This window comes from Ursus arctos, unplaced genomic scaffold (genome assembly GCF_023065955.2).
Source record: "Ursus arctos isolate Adak ecotype North America unplaced genomic scaffold, UrsArc2.0 scaffold_21, whole genome shotgun sequence".
NCBI classification, from domain to species: Eukaryota; Metazoa; Chordata; class Mammalia; order Carnivora; family Ursidae; genus Ursus; species Ursus arctos.
In genome coordinates, this window is record NW_026622886.1 from 47,752,920 (window position 1) to 47,777,356 (window position 24,437).

The 24,437-nt window shown below is 37.1% G+C and overlaps 1 protein-coding gene across 13 annotated transcripts in view; it reads right to left on the reverse strand.

Moving 5' to 3' along the window:
- SLC16A7 (solute carrier family 16 member 7) overlaps positions 1–24,437 on the reverse strand; it is a 724,207-nt gene that overhangs the window by 585,634 nt on the left and 114,136 nt on the right. The window contains exon 1 of one of the 13 annotated variants that reach the window (XM_048217849.2): positions 23,332–23,476. The exons of 11 other annotated variants lie outside the window; for them this stretch is intronic. The gene's annotated coding sequence lies outside the window, so the exon portion shown is untranslated. Of the gene's footprint in view, positions 1–23,331; positions 23,477–24,437 lie in introns of those variants that run through there. One more of the 13 variants, XM_057316182.1, reaches the window with a different exon arrangement.

Sequence of the window (24,437 nt, forward strand, 5' to 3'; positions counted from 1 at the left end):
GGTCAAAGAGGTGGCCAGAAGTGAGGAGCAAACAGTAAGAAGCATACCTGTAAACTTACAAGCGGGAACATTTTGTTCTCGACTTTTATTTACAAAAAACAAAACTCAATAATTTGAAAATGTTCTGAACAAATAAAATTAGTGAGCCTACACCATGTACTTCCTTCAAGATTGGACCATTGTGCTATATCACTAAGCCGTTCACTCTTAATACCAGCAAGTTGACCTTTTTATGTTCCACCGTCTTTAATGTTCATTCCTTACCCCAGTCTTCTACCTGCAAGTATAGACCATCCATCTCAAGGGGTCCACACAGGAGGGTATGGAGAGCTTGAGAAATGAAAAGTCACCATTGGAAAGATGAGTCAAGAGTAAGACTGCCTGCAAATGGGAAGGCTGACAAGCCATTCTTAATGCCCTGTACCATGTGGAATATAGGCAAGCCACTATCAGTATCTGAGTAATTCACATACTCAGCAAAATGCTTTTCTCTTTTCCACTCTGGCCAATCAACTTTCCTTTCCAACACTCTCTGCATGGAAGAGAGAAGAGTTACTGGAACATAACTCTAAGAGTCATGGAACACACCAAAGTTAGTCTCTATGCAACTGTCCTTGTGTCTTCACAGAGAAAGCGTTACCTTGTTATGACTGAGGCTGCTGGGATTGCTTCTCTTGGCTCCTTCGCCTTTAGGTCTCAGACACAGTTTCACAGAAAATGAGGCCAGAAACTTTAAGCATTTCCTCAAGGTATCTTATCGTCCTTCACCTACAGGTCCATACTCTTCAAATCAAGCTACTGCATGCCATCTCTCTCTCTCTCTCTCCTTGTCTCTCTCCCTATCTCCCTCTTCCTCCCTCCCTCTCTCTCTGGTTAAAAACGGAGTCCTTTTCCAACAGCTCTGGGATCTCACTCCCACAGTGCCAAGCCAGACAAAGCCAGTCATTTGTTTTTCCTGTCATACTCTACCAGCCCTGAGATATGTGATATAAACCTAAACTGCAGGCTACACAGCTCAGACCTTTATTTGGGGGCCTAACGTGACAGGAAGGATTAATTGTTGCTAGGTGGAGTGGAAAGAACACCAGGATTAAGAGTCAGAAAACCTGGGTTTTCCTGCCAATTCTGTCCATAAGCCAACATTCAAGCCACCTCACTTCACTATTGCTGTTTCTTAATCCAAAATTGAGACTTTTCTCTAAAACCTTCAAAACATTTTGAATCAGATACATTATTTAGAAAATGAAGATAAATAAAATCCCCTCCTTACCTCAGGGGACTTATGGGATGATCAGACTCATTATTTGTGAGACAACGAATAAAGTTATTGAGTCTTTCATGATCTCAGATCGCAAAATTTGGATAAAAAGGAGAATGGAAGTACACTATGTGTTGGCTAAGACTTCTCCCTATCCTACAATTCTGTGATTCGATTAAAGTAATAAATATGGGAACACTTTGAAATTTATACCAGTATTATTGCAAATATGCATAGCATGTTTTTATTTTGAGTTGACTAAATGTCTCAGAAATCATCTACGTGAGTATAAAACCAAATTTTCAGCTTGTGAGGTATATTTAAAAAAATAGTCTGTGATTCCCTATTTGGAGTACAGTCCTTTCCATTTTGGAGGAATGAAGATCTAAACTTTTCAAATTTTAACAATCCTATAATTTTCACAAAGAAGATGTGTACCATTTAATATTTCTGGAGCATTTAATATTTTCAAAACTCTTACAGGCACTAATTCGATATTCATCACATAAACTTCATGAAGTTATTCTTTTTGTGTGACGAGGGAACCGGAATATAGAAAGTTAAGTGAATTGCCCAAAATCACAAAGCAAAACAGTGAAGACAAGATTGCAAGAGTGTCAGACTCTCAGTGCTGTTCTTAAAACTGGATCACGTCTTCCTAGGGTATGAAATTCTGTGTTTCAGTTTCTTTCTACCACAGGATACATGCATTGACAAAAACAAACCACCACCTTGATGTTTAAATTTTAATGCCTAATGTTGTTTTTATATATAAATGTATGATGTAAGTGCTCTCTGTTCATTTGCATTTAAAAATACAGTTTAGTTCTGAAGTCAATTTAAAACTTTACTCTAGGGGCCTATGGGTGGCTCCGCTGGTTGAGCGTCTGACTCTCAGTCTCAGCTCAAGTCTTGATCTCAGAGTTGTGGGTTCAAGCCCTGCACTGGGCTTCACACTGGGCATGGAGCCTACTTTAAAAAATAAACAAATGAAATAAATAAATAAATAATAAAATCTTTAAAAAAAAATACTTTACTTTAAAATCAACTCTTTTTATAAGTTTTTATTTTAATTCCAGTTAGTTAACATACGTGTTCTATTAGTTTCAGGTGTACAACATAGTGATTCAACACTTTCATACATCACCCTGTGCTCATCACAAGTGCACTCCTTAACTCCCATCACCTATTTAATCCATCCCACCAACCCCCTCCCCTCTGGTAACCATCAGTTGGTTCTCTATAATTAAGAGTCTGTTTGTTGGTTTGCCTCTCTCTCTCTTTTTTTCCCCCTTTTGCTCATTTGTTTATCAACTCTTGATTTATTTATGTAGCTGATATGTTAAACAAGCATAATGTAGAAGATGTGTTTAAAATTCTCATTTTTGTATGGTTTCCCACTCTCCTATATTTCTGTTCTATGGAGGAAAGCTTTGGGTTGTTTTATTTTGTTTTGATTTGCTTAGTTTAGTTTTTTAATTAGGGGCTGTGGGGTGGGTAGAGAAAAGTTTTTGTCTCGCCACTGGATCAACACTCTGGCAGTATCCTATCTTTTCTGGTCCCTTGCAGGCAATAAATAGTCTATGATCACATTAAGTCACCAATACAATCTCAATTCAGTCATTATATTATCTAGTCCCAGATAATAATCCAAAATATTAACATCATTAGATGTCCATCACCTCTCTCTTGCCAGTTAAGATTTCCAGGATGGGGAGAAAGGAAGCAGTGAAGGAATCAGAGAAAAGAATTCTTACTTGGCTGGTACCTGGCCTCCCTCTCTGGGATTGGCAGATATTTAAGGCTGAGGTTCAGGAGTCATTCTGAGAGACCTTTGGAGGTCCCTGTCTTCCGTTAGGATAGAATTGTTTATGTGGTGCTAACAAATAACCAGCCCCCCAAATCACTGGCTCAAGACAACAAAGTTTATTTTCTGCTCACTTACCACGTACATCAGGAGTAAGTGGGCAAAGAAGCTCTGTTTACTGTAGTCATTCAGAGAGTCGGTTAAGGAAGGTTCCACATCACAACACATTCTTTTAAGATCAAGGCACCAGAGAAAGAGCACAGGAGCAAGCACTGACTCTTACAACACCTGCCCATAAGAGACACACAACACTATAATCACCTGCTATTGGCCACACTGAGTTCATCACGGCAGGAATTTATAATCCTCCTGCAAGGAAAGGCACTGGATATGGGTAAACAGGACTGCAGACTACCACCCAGTCTGGCTTCAACTCCTATGATAATGGGGGTAGGTCTTCAGCAAGACATCGCCAATTCTCCCTATACCTTTGGTTTTCCAATGCTCAGCCTACACGAACTCAATTTTGTGGCCTTTTATCCCATGGCAGAAACAATTTCAGGCCCAAATTTCTACTTACATCTGTTCCTGGACTTCATGTACCTTTGACCAGCCATTTTGGAGGACCACCATTAATTCCCCAAATAGCAGCAACTTTCTTTCTCAACCTGTCCTTACATCAGCAGAGCTCACCAGAAAGCTGGCAGCAAAAACATCCCCACAATTTCAGTGGTTGCATACCATGGACCCACCTTGGGATGAAAGATGAAGATTTACAGGATAACTTCTCTCCCCAAAGAAATATTGCAAATCCTCCTCTTCTTTCCACTTTCACTAGACTTTTATATTCATAAAGAATCTAAGAGGATCAAAAATTGTGGCACACTTCTAAATGTTTTTCATTGACAATTTTGTGTATGGTCTGTCTCTTACTCACTTTGGTATCTGATACCTTGACTCCTCTATGAAAGTTTCCAAATTAACACTCCAACCTACCCTTTTATCCTTACTTTGGGGTTATATGGCTCAAAATGATTATTGGTGGTCATGTTTGAATAATAAAACCCATATCCATCTCTTTGTGATAAAATTCCTATGGCACCCTTTCAGCCACTAGTATAGACACTGTCCCAGACTGCATCAGTCATAGTATCTGATTCTCCTGGTCTCAATAAGTTGGTAAGGGATGTGACCTCACCTGAACCAATCAGGGTTCTTCTTTATAGAGTGAAGAGAAATATTTTCCCCCCATCTCAGATTTCCGAAGGATACAGAACATCTACTCCTCATGAGAAGGCAGTGTTAGAGGAGCACTGTTACCAGGCCTCCAAACCATGGGAAGAATGGCTAACAGAATTGGTCAGAGCTTGACATTCACTGGCTATGTGGTGGGATGACTACTCTTCAAAATAAGTAATAAGTTCCTATACTTCATCACGTTGCCTGTTTTATTGGAACTCTAAGAAACAAAATCGTCTCTTTTCTTCTCCTTTCTGCCATACAAAGTTAGGGTCCATAATATCTACTTTCTACAGACAAGCCCACCCAAAATATCTTCCCCTTTCTCTCATTTCTGCCAGCCAAGGAACGTCTGAGGTGGGCTTCCAATGTTCTGTGAAGTTGGGTAGATATGTGGACTGTAGAAGCATCCTTTAGAAGTACAGATGGTTATAAGAGAGCTGACGAAGGTGTAAGCTTATTCTATAATCACTCTATTATTTGGGCTAATAGTCTATTATTTGGTCTATCCTCTTTCAGTTAGAACTCAGGAAGATAGGAGGTGTGAGCAACCAGCTCCAGAAATTTTCAGCACCAGAGAATTTACTAACTAGAACTGGGAGGGAAAGAACTACTTTCTTCTCAGATTATGGAGCTGGAAGAATGTAATTTGAAGTTTGTACCACACATGGAGAAAATCCATCTGCATTAGTAAAAAAAATAAGTCCAGGGGGCGCCTGGGCGGCACAGTCGTTAAGCGTCTGCCTTCGGCTCAGGGCGTGATCCTGGCATTCTAGGATCGAGTCCCACATGGGGCTCCTCCGCTGGGAGCCTGCTTCTTCCTCTCCCACTCCCCTGCTGTGTTCCCTCTCTCTCTGGCTCTCTGTCACATAAATAAATAAATAAAATCTTTAAAAAAAAAATAAGTCCAACCCACACAGAAGAGTCTCAAATGATGGTCTCCATCAACCTTAAGGCCAGTTCCATGACTATGCTAACTGCATTTCAGTTACAAGAACCAATAAACCACCCTTACCTGCTCATGCTACTTCGAGTTGGGCTTTTTGACACCAGCAATTGAAAAACAAAATTGATTGATATAATTATTGACTATTTCTTTTTTTATTATTATTTTTGTTGACTATTTCTTAAGACTATCAACCACTTCCTCTTTTTCAGCAGCTTACTCTATGGCCCAGTGTACTGGAAATCTAATGAGAACATCTTTTAGAGCCAAACTATTCTGGGAAGGACATGCACTCACCTTTGCCAAATACTTGCTCAATGATATTTCCTAACTAGTAAAAAAATAGAATAAGTAACTGTACATACTTTGAAAAAAGAAATAGAAACACACAGGAGGAAGACTCCACCAAAAACTATTAGAACTGATAAATGAATTCAGTAAAGTTGCAGGATACAAAATCAATGTAGAGAAATCTGCTGCATTTCTATACACTAACAATGAAGCAGCAGAAAGAGAAATTAAGAAAACAATTCCATTTATAATTGCACCCAAAATAAGATACTCAGAAATAAACCTAACCGATGAGGTGAAACACCTGTACTCTGAAAACTACAAAAAACTGACGAAAGAAATTGAAGATGACACAAAGAAATGGAAGACATTCCGTGCTCATGGATTGGAAGAATAAATACTGTTAAAATGTCCATATTATCCAAAGCCATCTACAGATTTAATGCAATACCTATCAAAATACCATAGCATTCTTCACAGAACTAGAACAAACAATCCTAAAATTTGTATGGAACTACAAAAGACCCCAAATAGCCAAAACAATCTTGAAAAAGAAAAGCAAACTGGGAGGCGTCACAATTCCAGACTTCAAGTTATATTACAAAGCTGAAGTAATCAAAACAGTATATAGCACTGGCACAGAAATACACACATAAATTAATGGAACAGAACACCCAGAAATAAACCCATAAATATATGGTCAATTAATCTTTGACAAAGCAGGAAAGAATATCCACTGGGAAAAAGACAGTGTCTTCAACAAATGGTGTTAGGAAAACTGGTCAGTTACATACAAAAGAATGAAACTGGACCACTCTTTTGCACCATACAGAAAAATAAACTTGAATTGGGTTAAAGATCAAAATGTGAGACCTGAAACCATAAAAATCCTAGAAGAGAGCACAGGAAGTAATGTCTCTGACATCAGCCATTTTTCTAGATGTGTCTTCTTAGGCAAGGGAAATAAAAGCAAAAATAAACAATTGGGACTACATCAAAATAAAAAGCTTCTGCACAGTGAAAGAAACAATAAACAAAACTAAAAAGCAATCTATGGAATGGGAGCAGATATTTGCAAATGACATATCAGATAAAGGGTTAGTATCCAAAATACATTACCAACCTATACAAGTCAACACCCCAAAACCAAATAATCCAGTTAAAAAATGGGCAGAAGACATGAATAGATATTTCGCCAAAGAAGACATCCGGATGGCTAACAGACACATGAAAAGATGCTGAACATCACTCATCATCAGGGAAATGCAATCAAAACCACAATGAGGTATCTCCTCACACCAGTCAGAATGGCTAAAATCAAAAACACAAGAAACAACAAGTGGTGGCAAGGACAGGGAGAAAAAGGAACCCTTGTGCACTGTTAGTGGGAATACAAACTGGTGCAGCCACTGTGGAAAACAGTATGGAGTTTCCTCAAAAAGTTAAAAATAGAACTACCCTACAATCCAGTAATTGCACTTCTGGGTTTTTACACAAAAAATACAAAACCACTAACTCAGGGGGATGCATTCACCCCTATGTTTATTGCAGTATTATTTACAATAGCCAAATTATGGAAGTAGCTCAAGTGTCCATCAATAGATGAGTGGATAAAGAAGAGGTGAGAGATATATATAGATATAGATATTTATATTATATATATAATGGAAAATTATTCAGCCATGAAGAAGAATGAAATCTTGCCATTTGCAACAACATAGATAGAGCTAGAGGGTATAATGCAAAGCAAAATAAGTCAACCAGAGAAAGACAAATGCCATATGATTTCACTCAAATGGGGAATTTAAGAAAACAAATCAACAAAGGAAAAGAAAAGAGAGAGAGAGAGAGAAACCAAGAAACAAACCCTCAACCATAGAGAACAAATTGATGGTTACCAGAGAGGATGGGTGAAAAAGGTAATGGGGATGAAGGAATGCACTTTCTTTTGATGAGCACCAGGTCATGAATGGAATTGTTGAATCACTATATTGTACATCTGAAACTAATATAACACTGTATGTTAAATATACTGGAATTAAAATTTAAAAAAATAAATGAAAAACACACACAGTAAGATAGACCCATCTACCCCATAACTATGGCCCTATCACCAGCTTTCAACAATTTTTGGCTCCATTATTCCCCTTTATCACATTTACTTTTTGAAAAAAAATCTTTGTAGTTCATGTCAGCTGTTAAACTAAAGCCAAAGACCATATTTATACTTTTTGAAAAAAAATCTTTGTAGTTCATGTCAGCTGTTAAACTAAAGCCAAAGACCATATTTATACCAAAGCATCTTTTTTCCTAAGTGTTCACACACCAGAAAAGAAATCTTACTATGGGGAAGGATAGAATCATATGGATCCTTAGTTACCATAGAGAACTGTTTTATAATCCATTCAGAATGGTTTTACTTCCTTTACGCTGCAGCACCCTGTGTAAATCATAAAACCATTATATTTGGTGAAGGAAATGAGAAATTTTAAGGGTTGTTAGCACATTGGATTTTTATAACAAGGAAAACCTGCATAAAGTTATATAGCATGTATCTTTCTATAATTACGATGCATTGAGAAAACATGTAGGATGTGGTATTCCAACCTGATACTAGGGAGACACAAAGTTGTGAGTGCAGGAATAAGGGGAGGGTATACTCCAGGATATACAAATATTATTTTAAAGTGGATGTTTAGATGTGGAAGAGGTAGTGGAGAAAATGAGTTTCTGTAACTCTGTTTCTTTATGTTCACATTAGCTGAAAAGTGTGGTATATATGAAATATCTAAAGGAGGTCACAGCCACAAAACTTCAATGTTTTGATAAAAACTGCCTAGAAAGTGGAAGCATCCTTAAAAAGCATTACTGTGGGTTACAGGTGCTAACTCTACCTCAGGACCAGGAAGGAAAAATACTTTAAAAAAAATAACATGTATACAACATACCAATGACATTTTGATAGATGTATTCCCCTCAAGGTGCTTTTAAGCACCTGTTACCCTGCAGTGTATTTTGTTGTTGTTGTTGTTGTTGTTGTTGTTGTTGTTGTTGTTCTGGGTTCATGAAATGAGTAAATCATTTAAGAGAAATGAGCTAGAAATTTGCAATGTTTTATTACATAGTCGATGCTATATAAATGCTAAGTCATATTATGTTATAAATGAGAAAGAGTACGTAAGCTGTTGGAGACTACACTGGCCTGACCAGTCACAAGGCTGTCCTCTTAGCCCTACTCTCTGCTCTCTACTTTGCTTCTGCCTCTTGCATGCGTGTTTTCAGAGGCAGCAGAATGCAAGAATGAACCTGCTAGAATTTTAGGTACACATGTACATAGTAGGTCCTAGTCACAGCTCTCAAATTGTGTTGTGAAAAGGTATGCCTATTTTTCAGTCACTTGATTTTAAAAACAATAAAAGTAAAATGATCGGCTTTTATTTTCCTTATTCTTAGTAATTCCTACTTTCTGTGAAATATGGTCTTAGTAATATAAAGAAGATTGAGGTTAGGCATCATTAAAGTCCTTTAAAAGAGGTAGTTCTCAGAAAGATTCCAAGACCAATAAGGCTTACCTAAGTAAAAAGAGAAAACAAAACAAAACACTAAAAATATTAACAGATCCTGACTAGAGTTCTGAATAAAAATAATAGCATATTAAACATCTCAAATATTTACCAGATCTTTATTAGAATTAAGACCTCAGAACAACATAAAATTTATATAATATGTGGATGGATTACAGGTATGTCAGAAGACAGTTTAAGATTTTTCCTTCTTTTTTATTATTTATTTTAGCTTCTGCACCAGTAGAGGAGAGAAAATTGAGCTGAATTTGACCTTAATCCGGCCTAATTCCCTTTCTTTACCAGTAAACTGTATTAATTGGTTTTCTGAACCCTAAATATTAGGACTACTAAGTGGAAAATAATTTGCTGTAAGCCTTCTAAACACTGTGGTTGTCTCCAGTGCACCATGAGACTGTCTGTACTCTGAACACAGCCTGTAAAATTCATCCTGTCCTGGCCAAGATGGGAGGGATGATTAGCAAGTGGTGGTGACTTTTAATGAAAAACAAAAACCAAGTAGACTAGGCTTTACAATATTAATTGGTCTCAGTACAAATATACTCTACTTTGCCACTGAGAGAGCACATAATTAAGCTCTCCGTTGCGAATCAACAGATGAATTCACATCTACCGCTTTAAAGAGAACGAGCGTGGAGCCTCACAGTCGGCACCGGTGCCTCCACTCCAGTTATGTTTTCCAGAGGTATTTCCAGCTTACGCATTCAGAAGAGAGAAGTACTAGTAATGGGGAGTGAGTAACTTTGATTTGAGATTATCCTCCGTGTTCCCAGAATATTAAATGTAACAAAACTGTCTGAAAGTAGAAGTAGCAATCACCAGCACCAACTGAAATCACTTCAGGTAGAAGATCATGTCAAAATACACCTGCTGTTGATGGGTACTGCTCATTCCAAAAAAAGTCTTAACTACAGTAATACCTATTATACAAACATATTCTACACACACACGTTTCTGGGACGTAGGGTAAAGAATAGTAAGTTCCAAAGACGGCAGTGTAGAAAGATCCTGAACTCACCTTCTCCCACACCAGAGGAAAAAGACCAGAAAACCAGCTGAACAGCTTCTCCACAACAATGGGAAAAGGACCACATCAAGACGTAAGAGATGCAGAGGTGTGGTCTCACCCCAAACCCCACCCACAGAGCAGCGGACCACAATCAGAAGGAATCTCATAAATAAAAAAATGCATCCCCAAGAAGTGAGGGGCTTGTGCCCCACATCAGGAACCCCAATCCTTGGGACCTGCCTGACAGAGAGCAGCCCCTAAGGTGTCTGGTTTCAAAAACTGGCTTATGTCCAGGAGAACCAGAAAGGTGTGGGGAACAGAAGGTCTGCTCTTAAAGGGCTCGCATGCAGACTTACCCTGGGAACCCAGCACAAAAGCAGCAGTTTGAAATAGTCACACAGACCATACCTGAAGGAGATTAATTAATCTTAAAGCATTTACTGGAGACACAGGGGTGTGTCAGGACTTTCTCCAGGGATAAAGGTGCTAACAGGTACCATTTTATACTCTCACTCCTTCTTGCTACTGAGCCAGTTGGTCTGCCGTGCCCTCTCCCACCACCACCAGCAGCCCCACTGAGGCAGGCAAGTTTGCCCAGCCCTTAGGATTTCCCACAGTCCTGTGACAGACAGACAGGCTTGCCCTGCTCTGCACACTCCTGTGGCCCCACTGCAGCTGGTGGGCTTATCCTTGCTCCAAGCTCTCCTGTAGCCCCACCACAAAGAGCAAAACTGCCCTTGCCCCAGACCCCCACAACCCTGTCAAGACCTGTCAAACTGGTGCCCATGGTCCACACAGGGGATGTCCCTTAAGCATCTGGCCCTAGTGGCCAGGAGAGCCTGCCTTTCTGGGCCCCTCGGACTGAAACGATCAGAGAGACATTTCTTGGCAGGCTACCACCTCCAGGGCATGGCACAGACAGCAGATAGCAGACTGAAACACAACTCCAGACTTCCTGTGGGAAAGGCCTATTTACTTCTCTTGGAGTTTCAGCCTGAGGGGCAGGCTTCATGTTAACCACACATCTAGAGGCTATGGAAGAGCTTTCAGGGAATGTAGGCTGGGGCATGCTATCTCTGCATTCTCTATTGGCCTTGTTACAGTTTACTGGTACCTCCCAGAAAGTACCATATACATCTATCTGGAGCCCCAGTATTTGCAAATGTTGCCAAGGAGACACCTCTAAACTGCCTGGTCTGGAGGCCAGCATGAGTTGCCACGGTGGTCCCACAGGACTGTTTATATTTGCATACTTTAAAGGCTGTTGCTTGAGGGTCTGGCTTCTAATAAGCCTGAATCTAGGTGCTGACTGAAATTCCTCCCTTTGGAACACTCACAGAGCTTGGAACGACCTCAACTAGGACCTATTAAGAATAAATGAGACTGCTTAGACAATCACAAAGGTTTGAGAGACAACCAAGAGCTAGGGCAAAGTTGTACGATAAGATTCCTCACCAACACAAGGCCATTCCTTCAACACTGGGATAGGCGGTTATTTTGCTGAATATATAGAAAGAAACACAGGGAGACAAAGAAAATGAGGAAACAGAGAAATATGTTTCAAATAGAAGAACATAAGACCCCAGAAACATACCTTAATCAAAAAAAGTTAAGTAATTTACCTGATAAAGAGTTCAAAGTAATGGTCATGAAGATGCTCACTGAACTTGGGAGAAGAATGGATGGATACAATGAGAACTTCAATAAAGAGCTAAGAAAATACCCAAACAGAAGTATATATATAGAACATTGCATCCCAAAACAGAATATACATTCCTTTCAAGTATACATGGAACATTCTCCAGGATAGGTCACCTACTAGACCACAAAACAAGCCTCAATAAATTTAAGAAGACTGAAATCATATCAAGATCACATGATCGTATCTAACCACATTGGTATGAAACAAGAAATCAAGTATAAGAAGAAAACTGTAAAAATCACAAATATTTGTAGATTCCACAACACGCTAGTAAACAACAAATAGGCCAAGAAAGGGGAAAATCAAAAAATGCTTTGAGACAGGTTAAAATTAAGTACAATATTCCAAAATCAATGGGATGCAGCAAAAGCAGTTGTAAGAGGGAAGTGCATAGTGATACAAGCCTACCTCAAGAAATAAGGAAAATCTCAAATAAACAGTCTAACTCTAGACCTAAAAGCACTAGAGAAACAAGAACAAACATAGCCCAAAGTTAGTAGAAAGAGGGAAATAATAAAGATCAGAGCAGAGGGGCACCTGGGTGGCTCAGTCAGTTAAGGGTCTGCCTTCAGCTCAGGTCATGGTCCCAGGGTCCTAGAATTGAGACCCATGTCAGGCTCCTTGCTAAGCAGTGAACTTGCCTCTTCCTCTCCCTCTGCCCCTCCCCCCACCGCCCTCATCCTCTCTCTCTCAAATAAATAAATAAAATCTTTTTTTTAAAGAAGTAGTTCTTTAAAGAAAAAAGATCAGAGCAGAAACAAATGAAATAGAAACTTAAAAAAAATTGAGAAGATGAAACTAAGACCTGGTTCTTTTAAAAGATAAACAAAATGGACAAACCTTTAGATAGACTCACTAAAAAACTGAGAGAGAGAGAAATAGCTTAAACAAAATCAAAGATGAAAAAGGAGAAACTACAATGGATACCACAGAAATACAAAGGATCATAAGACTTCTTGAAAAATTTTACACCCCAAATTGACAACCTAGTAGAAATGAACACATTCCTAGAAACATGCACTCTTCCAAGACTGAATTAGGGAGAAATAGAAAATATAAATAGATCACTAGCAAGGGGATTGAATGAGTGATCAAAAAACTAACAACAAATGGAAGTCCAGGACTAATTCACTGGTGAATTATACCAAACATTCAAAGATTTAATACATATCCTTCTCAAACTCTTCCAAAAAAGTTGAAAAAGAAGGAAGGCTTCCAAACTTATTTTATGAGGGCAGCACTACCCTGATACCAAAACAAGACAAAGGCAACAAAAAAAGGAAAATTACAAGACAATATCCCTTACGAATACAGATGCAAAAGTTCTCAACAAAATATTAGTAAACCAAATTTAACTGTATATTAAAAGGATCATACACACTGATCAAGCGGGATTTATTCCAGAAATGCAAAGATGATTCTACATCTCCAAATCAATCAAATGATATACCACATTAACAAAATGAGGGATAAAATTCATCTCGATAGATCATCTTAATAGATGCAGAAAAAGCATTTGACAAAAATCACCATCTATTTATGATAAAAACTCTCAACAAAGTGGTGGTAGAGGGAAGGTACTTCAATATAATAAAGGCCATATATGACAAACCCACAGCTAACATCAGACTTGATGGTAAAAAAAAGAATGGAGTTTTTCCTTAAAAATCAGGAACAAGTCAAGGATTCACTTTTATTCAAAATATGATTGGATATCCTAGCCATAGCAAATAGGCAAGAAGAATAATAAAGTCATCCAAATAGGAAGGAAGTAAAACTGTCAGTATTTACAGATGACACAATACTATATATAAAAACCCTAAAGATGCCAGAAAAAAATGTTAGAACTAATAACAATAGAGTTGCAGGATATTAAGTCAATATACAAAAATCTGTTGCATTCCTACACAATAACAACAAACTATCAGAAAGAGAAATTAAGAAAAAAATCCCATTTACAACTGCATCAAAAAGAATAAAATACCTAAGAATAAATTTAGCCAAGGATGAGAAAGACCTGCACACTGAAAGCTCTAAGATATTGATGAAAGAAACTGAAGAAGACACAAATAAATGGAAAGATATTCCATGCTCATAGATTGGACAAATTAATATTGTTGAAATGTTCTTACTACCCAAAGCAATCTACAGAGTCAATACAATCTCTATTAAAATTTCAATGACATTTTTCACAGAACTAGAACAAATAATTCCAAAATTTGTATGGAACCAAAAAACAAAAACAAACAAACAAAAAAAAAACCCAAAACTAACCAAACAAACAAAAAAACCCTGAAGAGAGCTAAAGCAATCTTGAGAAAGAAGAACAAAGCTGGAAGTATCACACACCCTGATTTTGAACTATATTACAAAGATATAGTAATGCAAACAGTATGGTATCAGCATAAAAACAGACACATAGCTCAGTGGAATAGAATAGGGAGACCAGAAACAAACACACATACATGCTGAATTAACTTATGACAAAGGAGCCAAGAATATACAATCAGGAAAGGACAATCTCTTGAGTAAAAACAAAATAATAACAACAGAAAAAACTGGACATAGATAAAAGAAGGAAACTGCACCACTGTCTTACACAATACATAAAAATTAACTCCAAATGGATTGAAGACTTGAATGTGAGATCTGAAACTATAAAACTCCTACAAGAAAACACAGGCAGTAAGCTCATTGTCATTGGTCTTGGTGCTGAATTTTTTAATCTGACTCCAAAATCAAAGGCAACAAAAGCAAAATTAAACAAATAGAAATACTATAAACTGAAAAGTCTCTGCATGGCAAAGAAAATCATTAGCAGAGTCAAAAGGCAACCTACTGAGTGGGAGAAAATATTTGTAAATCATATATCCAATAAGTGGTTAATACCCAAGATATATAAAAGACTCAACTCAATAGCAAAAAATCCAAACAACCCAATTAATAAATGGAGAGAGGATCTACATAGATAATTTTCCAAATGAAACACATGCATGGCCAACAAGCACAGAAAAAGATGTTCAACATCATTATCAGGAATACAAAACAAAACCACAATGAGATACCACCTTACACTGATTAGAATGGCTACTATCAAAAAGACAAGAAATAATTGTTGGAAAAGGTATGGAGAAAGGGGAAGGGAACCCTCATGCACTGTTGCTGGGAATGCAAATTGATGCAACCACTAAAAAAAAAACAATATGGAGGTTCCTCAAAAAATTTAAAATAGAATTATCATGTGATCCAACTATTCCACTTTTGGATATTTTTCTGAAGAAAATTAAAGCTTTAATTTGAAAAGTTATATGCACCTCTATATTCATTATAGCATTATTTACAGTAGCCAAGATATAGAAACAACCTAAGAGTCCATCAATGGATTAATGGATAAAGAAGATGTGGTGTATATATGTACACACACACACAGAAATACTACTCGGCCATTTCAAAGAAGAAAATCTTCCCATTTGTGACCACATGATGATCTTGAAAGTATAACGCTAAGTGAAGTAAGTCAGACAGAGACTAGAAACCCCATATGATCTCACTTATATGTGGAATCTAAAAACAACAACAACAAAGTAAAGAAGAGAAATAAAAAAGAAAACTCACAGAGAACAGTTTGGTGAGATTAGTGATTACCAGAGGTTAGAGATGGGTGAAATAGGTAAAGGGGTCATTGTATGATGAAGAACGGTAACTAGACTTCTTACGGTGACCACTTTGTAGTGTATACATAGGGCGCAGTATTATGTTATACACCTGAAACTAATATGATGTTACACACCAAAAAAAAAATCACATGATTTTCTTTTTTTATTGCTATTATTAATTAGAACAGGTCTTGTGATACTAAATAGTTCTAAAGAAAGTATAATTTGTAAATATTGTAAAAAAATATATATAAAAGGTTAAAAAAAAAAGAATAGTAGGTTCCATTTGATCAGGGTCTATTAAGCGTCTGCCTTCAGCTCAGGTCATGATCCCAGGGTCCTGGGATTGAGTCCCGCATCAGGCTCCCTGCTCAGCAGGGAATCTGCTTCTCCCTCTCCCTCTGCCCCTGCTTGCACACACTCTCTCTCTCTGTGTCAAATAAATAAATAAAATCTCTTATAAAAAAAAGAGAGAGAGAGAGAGAAGAGAAGAGAAGAGAAAGAAGAGAAGAGAAGAGAAGAGAAGAGAAGAGAAGAGAAGAGAAAAAAGAAAAGAAAGGAAAGAAAAAAGGAGCTGCCACTGTAAGCAACATAAAGAAAGTAGACTGAGAGAAAGCCAAAGATTCATATTTCAATTTTGAAGTTCACTCCGAATGAGATACATACATAGTGAGTGGTGAACATATACCACTCGTCAACATTGTTGAAATTACCATTTTCCCCTTCTTTCTTTCTTTTTTGAAAAGTCAAATTTAATTAAGTCAAATGATCTATAATGAGATTCCATCAGGCTGATATAAAAATTACTAGAGTACATGAAGAGAAAAGATTTTTTGGGTTATTCTTACTGATTATAGAAAGACAGGAGTCAATGTCCAGAGGAGAGTCATTGTAACCAGTATCACTCTATATTAATTTCCTAGGACTTCTGTAGCACAATACCACAACTAGGTAGCTGAAAACAACAGTAATTTATTCCCTCACATTCTGGATGCTGGAAGTCTAAAATCAAGGTGTCAGCAGGGCCATGTTCCTTCCGATGGCTCTAGAGAAGAATCCTTTCTTGCTTCTTCCAGCTTGTAATAGTCCTAGGCATCCCTTGACTTTTGGCAACATAACTCCAATCTCTCTGTCTTCACATGGACTTCTTCCCTGAGTATGTGTGTCTATGTCCTCCACTGTCCTTATAAAGTAGATTTAAGGTCTATCCTAAATTCAGAATGATTTCTAATTACATTTGCAAATACCCTACTTCCAAAAAATGTCACATAATGACATTCTAGGTGGACGTGAATTCTGGAGGGATCCCAACGCTAGTCCTCACTCTCCAGAAAGCCTCACATATAACAAACAAAAATATGGCCACGCATCCAGACACACGTGCAAAAATATGTTTATTACAGAATACGTGAGCACCTCTGTAACTTGAGGTCTGGCAGTTAGCACTATCGGAGCCCAACCCGTAAGCCTATACACCCACTCTGCAACTAACAGAAATCAAGCCCCCCGGGAACCACTTCTCCTCACGTACTGTTGTACACCCTTAGGAAAGGCATCTATAGAGGAATGCCATAAGTATGTGGGTTGACAGCAGTGGTTCTGAGTACAGCAAGAGTACAAGTGTTGCAAACAAGTAAGAAAGAGACTCATTCATTTGCCAAATATTTCCTCCCAAATAGCATGAATGAAACACACTGTTGCTTAAGTATTGTTTCCCAGGTAGTGCTGAGTGTCCATTTACTTGTTTCTCTTTTCATGCTTTAATTCGTGGATCCAACTTGGGACCCAAAATGTGTGTGAACTAGTACAGTATTCACCAAAGGTTCACTTGGCAGCCGAGGAACATTTTGCAGTATTAAACTATTAATATTACTCAAACTGGTATATATATCTATTATGTATCTATAGATGTCAAAATCTGACACGCATCAAGTATGATTCTCTTTACTTTGTTCAGTACATGAACACTGAACATGAGAACTGTGAATAGTTTTATTTTTTAATATTTAATTAGCTAAATATTTAAAATAATACTCTTATGTAAATAATTAAGATCTGATTTTTTATTTTTACTAGTTTTAACTCGAAGCCTACATTTTAATTTTGTTAGATAATATTGCATATTTTAGAAGAAAACTATGAAAATAATTTTAATTTTTTGCATTCTATTTAAATTTCTGATGATAATGTACTCAAATTGTATACACTTTTAAAATAATTACTTTATTTCATTTCTATTGCAATGAAGATATATTCAAATTCTGTGCAAGTTAAAATTATAATAGAACATAAATCAGAAAAAAGTCTTGATTACAGTTAAATAATTAGCGGTTATGCTGAAATGAAGATAAAAATAAAATTGATTCAATAAATGTATAACTTACAAATTTCATATGCTTTTATTTTATTACCCCAAACTTTGCCAGTTCATCAACAGAGCATCCATATCTGCACAATAATTAAATTCATTTGTCTGACATTTTAGTTCCTTCCAATTATATTAAAACCATAGCTGAAACATATTTTTTAATTGTTATCATTAGAAAGCTGTGTCAATGCAAAAGGATAAAACACTTGCATTTGACAGTTTGCTGGATTTATAATTGTTAAATATTTAAATTACCGGGAAACAATACTTTATCATGCAACAATCTATTTTATTCATGCTAAAAGGGAATGATTTGATCAATTAATCAGTGTTTTATCTTTCTTAAGTGATATATAGGCCTCCATATGTTCTCCTTCCTCTGGCCCTGCAAACATTAGCAGTGAACAGCGCCGGAACATGCTTTCGAAAGACAGGGAGCACGTGATTGGTGAATGGACTTAATTTCCAGGTATTCCTATTTTACTCATTCACTAGGTCTGCTGTAACAAAGTGGCACAAACTGGGGGGCTCCAACAACAGAAATCTATCACTCACCGTTGTGGAGGCTGGATCTGAGGTTAAGAAGCCAGCCAGGTTGGTTTCTTCTAGGGCTTTGAGGGGAAAGACGTGTGCCAGGATTCTCTCCTTGGCTTTCAGGTGGCCAGCTTTTCTCTTATGTCTTCGTATAGTCTCCCTCAGTATGTATCTATGTCCAAATTCCCACTTCTTACTCGATTAGGGTCAGTCATGTTCCTTTGGGCCCACCCTAAGGCCTTCATTTTAATTATCTCTGTAAAGACCCTATCTCCAAATACAGTCATATTCTGAGGTACTGGGGGCGAAGACATCAACATATGAATTTGGGGAGAGGACACAATTCTACATATAATAACTACACACAGACATGAAGAGGTTTGCGCTGTTTTGTTTTCCTACGGATTGGACTTTGTTGTCCATAAATACTTGGGCATTTTCCGTGAGACAATTAACATACAGCAAGTGGTTTTAGCCACACAGGACAAAAGTTATGTAACATGATCATTTTTTTCTGGATTCATATTGACTCTCATGATCTTAAAATCATCAATGAAATTTTATATGATAACAGCTCAGCTGATAGATATAATGTGGCATTCTCTCCAAAAAAACTATTTTTGCTGTGCTTGACAGAGGAAGTAGTTCTCTTCAACTTCATTAAGCTTAAGCAATGTTCCATTTTTTTTTAGTCTTATGCAATTACTCTTCAAGGTAATAAACATGAGTCATTCTTTTATGATTGCTAATCTATTTTTATGTATCTGCAAAATATATAGTTGATGAACTTTAATAAAATCTGAAGTGAGATCCCTTGAGGCCATTTTCAGATGATTTTGCTACAAACTTCAGTGAGTAGCAATCCAGTTAGCTCAGCATACAGTGTGTTCCCCTTTAAAATAGATGGGCTAATGAGAAGCATGTCTGTGCTGGCCTGGTATAATGCCCTGGCCTCAAAAACTGGTTGTTAAAACAAACTACGCACCATCCAAGACCTAACTGCCAATGATTCAATGGTGTAACATAGCTTAATTGAATATACTTTCAGCTTGGAAAAGGTAAATAGGAAACAAGGCAGCAAGAATAAGCATGTCTGCAAATATGCCATCTAATTCTGTTTCTGGAAGAAATCCAGGAGATTACAGGATTAAGCAAAATCAGATAATTCAACCAGTTTTCTCTTCTGAAGAAATGTTCTATCCCACATAATCAGCGAACGATTGAACTACTTATGGGTTCTACCCGGGAACTAAACATGAGGTTGACAACTCTGGCAGCAGAGAAATTTGGTCTCCACAATGCAATCCCAAATACTTCTTTTTGGAAGAGCATCCTCTAGTGTCTTTCTCTACCACATTTCTACCAAATAGGATGTGTATTTGCTCTCCAAATCACACTTTCCTTCTACATGATATTGTATTTTATTACATACCTGTCTACCTCGCCTCTTTATTGTAAATCACTACTCTTCATTGTAAATCACTAATGAAAAGCCATTTTCTAAACTTTTATCTTAAATTCCCAATCATAATGTGTTGCACAATTTAAAAACAGGATAGAAATGGAATGAAAATGAATTTTAAATTCTAAAATCAGAGAATGTAAAAGGTCTTCAAGAAGCCAACTTACTGAATTCCCCATTTGCAGGTAACTGGACATCTTTACTAGTGACAAGAATCCCATACAAACCCAGAAACATACAGAGAAGTGCCATGAGTCTTTAAAAAATGTGTTTTTTTTTAATGTACAAGCCTATTGCTAATGGCACACTTTCTGTCAATAGTGACATTCAGTGTGCCAGAAGTGTGTCAGTGTATATTTCTCTTACCGATGGAAAGTAGAGAATTGGTAGCTGGGTATCAGTTCTCTGTCCTTTGGTCCCCATGCCACACAGAAACCCAACACCCACTCAATCCCAGTCCTCTGAATCAGTGGCCAGTTTTCAAAAGTGTTATGTCAATAGGCACTTAAATACCTAGGGTGCTTTGAAATTAAGACATTAGACGTGTTTGTCTTACTTTAGTTACTTTATTTATGATTACTGACTACTAACCATGGGCTCATGCTGATTGAGATATATATTATATATTCAGAATCAGGTTAAAATTTTGTACATATATGTATCGATTTTCTGTATGTGTCGATTTTCTGTATTCTGTTCCAGTAACAATTTTCATATCTCCTTAAGAGCAAAGTCATTTTTCATCTTATTTCCAAAATTCCCAGAAAGGGTCTGACATATTAGTAGGTGGCCACACATATCTATTTGAGTTTGGCAATCCTTAAAAAATGATGTTCTGGATGGCAACTCATGAAGACTAGTTTATTTTCTACTATGAGGGCTTTACATTCAGTTTCCCTGTTTTGTAAGAGATTCTTCTTTATGTACTGCCAACTGAAATTCCTCTTGCTTTAATGTAAACCAGTTTTCTCATTTACATATTCCAGGACAAAGGAAACATTAATGTAGCATCCCTCATTTGTGCATAAAACCTTTGACAACCAATTCTTATTTCTAGAGTTTGACCTTCCCTCCATAACTCTGCCATCTGCTATTATCAGAAAGTGGCTCCAATTACAATTGTGCGTGTGTGTGTGTGTGTGTGTGTGTATGTGTGTGGTAGGGGTGGTGTGTTAACAGAGATGGCAAATTGAATATTATCTAATTCCCCTCGAGAAACCCATGAGTTATGCATCAGTGTTCAATGCCTAGTATGGACACAGACCATTCTTAGAAATAGAGAAGGGGATGCTGACAAATCACAGTGCCCTCTAGTAAACTGAATTTGAAAACTAGCTGCTAAAACATTAGAAAATAGGAGTACCAAACAAAACTAGGGGAAGGAGACAAAAATCCCTACTAAAGTTTACCACAGATTTACTAAACTGTAAACGAAACGGATATGTGTAATCTATTTTTTTTTTTGTAGCTGATGTAACTGGATGCTAGGTAAGTATACCAGGAAATGTCCGTGTGTGTGTGTGCGTGTGTGCGCGCGCGCGTGTGTGTGCATGTGCGTGCGCGTGTGTGTGCGTGCGTGTGTGTGCATGCGTGTTGGATGGCAGATTGGAAATTCTTGGCAACTGAAAAGATCTAGATTTGTCTGATGCCAAGATATGCTTTCCCACTGTATTTGCTGGTAATTATCATATCCTTAAAGTTTTGGAAAAATACTGCCTCCCATTACACATGCCAGTTATCATCTACAAAGGATATAACACTTCTGCAATTCTCTGCTACTTACTAATTTGAGGAACCTAAGTTAAATTTTCTAAACTAGAGCTATCTCATCGCTTAAAGGAGAGTAACAATATCTCCTAGGACTTATTTAAAGATTAAATGGATAATGTCTACAAGCACCTGGCAAATGGTACTTCAATAAATATGGGTTAATATTTTCTTGTCATAATACATTTGATATTGTAAAAATCTCCAAAATATTGGTGGAATATATGGCTGAATAAAAATATACTGAAGAATATTCTTTCCTAAAGAATAATTTAGGAACAAGCCTTTATATAAGAGCCAATCTGAAAGAGCTCCCAATAGTCAAATATAAAACAATTTGAGCAATAAAATAATGTGATATTGTATTATAACCCAAAGCATAAAATAAATATGAGCCCATACTGTTATAAATAATGATAGAGTAAATAAATAAAAGGGGAAGAAGGGACAGATCCTTCTTATGCAAGAATTCCAAATAACATGTAGATACTCTCCCTCTACTATTTAAACTTCCCTCCCATTTGAGAGTGGCTGGATTTTGAATTTAGTGACTCTCTTACAAAGAATACAGTAGGGAAAGGGGAAAAATAGTAACTTTACAGTAGGGAAGTGTGGGAAACACATCTTAACCAAATGATCAAGGTTAACCTCACCTGTGATAAGTCACATTGATATCACGTGTTCCCTGACATAATGTGATAATATGATGAGAAGGACATTTCATGTCTGTGGTATTTTTCACAAAAACCCATAAGCCCAGCCCGACCACGAGAAAAACGTTGAGGGACACTTTTCAGAATACCTGACTAGAATTCTTCAAAACTGGCAAGGTCATGAAAACAGGGCAAGTCTGAGAAATTGCCACAGATCAGGGGAGACTAATACATGACAAGTAAATGCAGTGTGGTGTCCCAGATTCAACCCTGGGACACAAAAAGGACATTAATGGAAAAGTTTGTGAAATCCAAAAAAAGTCTATAAGTTAGTTGGTAGTATTATACCAATGTTAGTTTCTTAGTTTTGACAAGTGTGGCACAGTTCTATAAGGTGTCAACATCTGGAGAAACTGAGTAAAGGATAGGGAAATTCAGGACCACCTTTGCAACTGTTCTGTAAATCAAAAATTATTCCAGAATGAAAATTTCATTTAAAAAAGAAACCTTTATATGTAGCATCGCTCTGTCTTTATTAGCTAGTTTCAAGCACAAAGAAAATCCATACAAGAAACTGAAATCCAGCTTCTTCCCCTGGTTCATCTGTAATATTGCACTACAGTGTTTAGTGAAGTTGTGAGGCTTAATCAACTCAAAAAGCAACATTATAAAGCTCTTTGAAATCCCAAGATGAAAGAAAATTATATAAGTATGTAAATAAAGTCTTAGCTTGGCCATTCAAAAATGTTCCTGGGTACATGAGGCCCAAATAAGAGATGAATCTTTGTAAGCTGTTTTCTCTAATCAAATCCATTCTGCCTAGAACCGTGAGCGCACGAAGCCAAAATAACGGACTACAAATTGAAAAATCCAATCAATTTGATTATTTAACATTATGTATCATGCAGTCCCAGCCAAAAAATGTCGTTTTTCCTGCCGATTTCACCTGTGTTTTCACTTTTTGCTTTTAAAGTACTAGAATTTAGACTGCATGCAGAAACAGAAAGATATTTTGCTGTCCATGTGAAAACTGACAGGCAGCACTTTGAACATACCATGAGGTGAGAGCCACTGTCTGGTTGCTGGTCTGTCAGACATTCTGCCCTTCTCCAGAAATGATGCAATTCAGCTGGAGTGACTAGATTGTCTTCATAAGAGTTCTATATTTTTCGACAAATTTCCTAGCCCCTAATACTCAGGGCCATCATTGGGTAATATTTAACAGGGGCAATGCTCCAGTGTCTGTGGATCCTAGAGAGTCCCTCTGACACCCGCCCACCAGTCTTGGCCCCAGCCTTTGACCTTCCACATCATCAAGTTTGAATTTTTGGTTTTAATTGATGAGTAAGCTTGTAGCGGTTTGACGTATATGGTTAAACACAGCCTGTAGCTACGTCTATGCCAAAATTATATTTGATTTTGTCAGCGCAAAGGGATGGTCAATTTGGTGAACAAAAGTTTTAGTTCAATTATTAACCAATCTGTCTAGCTTGTATTGTTGGTTTCGTCAGAAGGTTGATTTCACTAATCCAAAACAGAACCTAATTAGGAAGTCTTCCTTTCTTGGTCTCAAAATATTTATTTATAAGTCAGTTCAAACAATAAAGGAAGCATGGGCTTTAGAGTTATACAGATCTTCCTGATAATTTTATGAACTAGCTATGTGACCCTGGCAAGCCGCTTAACCTCTCTGATCCTTAATTTCTTTTTCTGTAAAATGATAATTAAAAGTATCAATCCTACATAACTATTGTGAGGACGGAATAGATTTAAATATGCAAAAGCACTTAGCATGATGCCTGATTCAATAAGTTTCCTTTCGACATCAAAGTGATATTAGAGACAGTGGTTACATTCCAAGTAGCTCACAAGAAAAGAACTAGATAGCCACACTACATATGCCTGCTCAATGAAAAACATAAATCAGAAGAAAATATATTGTTGTCACATTCTTAATCAATAAACATGGACATTTTCAAAATGAGGGATTAAATTTATGTTCCCACATAAAATCTAAATATCTTGATCTAAATATCTTGGTACTTTAAAAGAAAGTATGTTTAGTAATGAAAATTGAAATTACATGGAGTTTTTCTCATGATTTTTTGTTTATCTAACAAATGTCTTTTTCCAGGCATTATGCTGGGCACTGGAAGTAGGA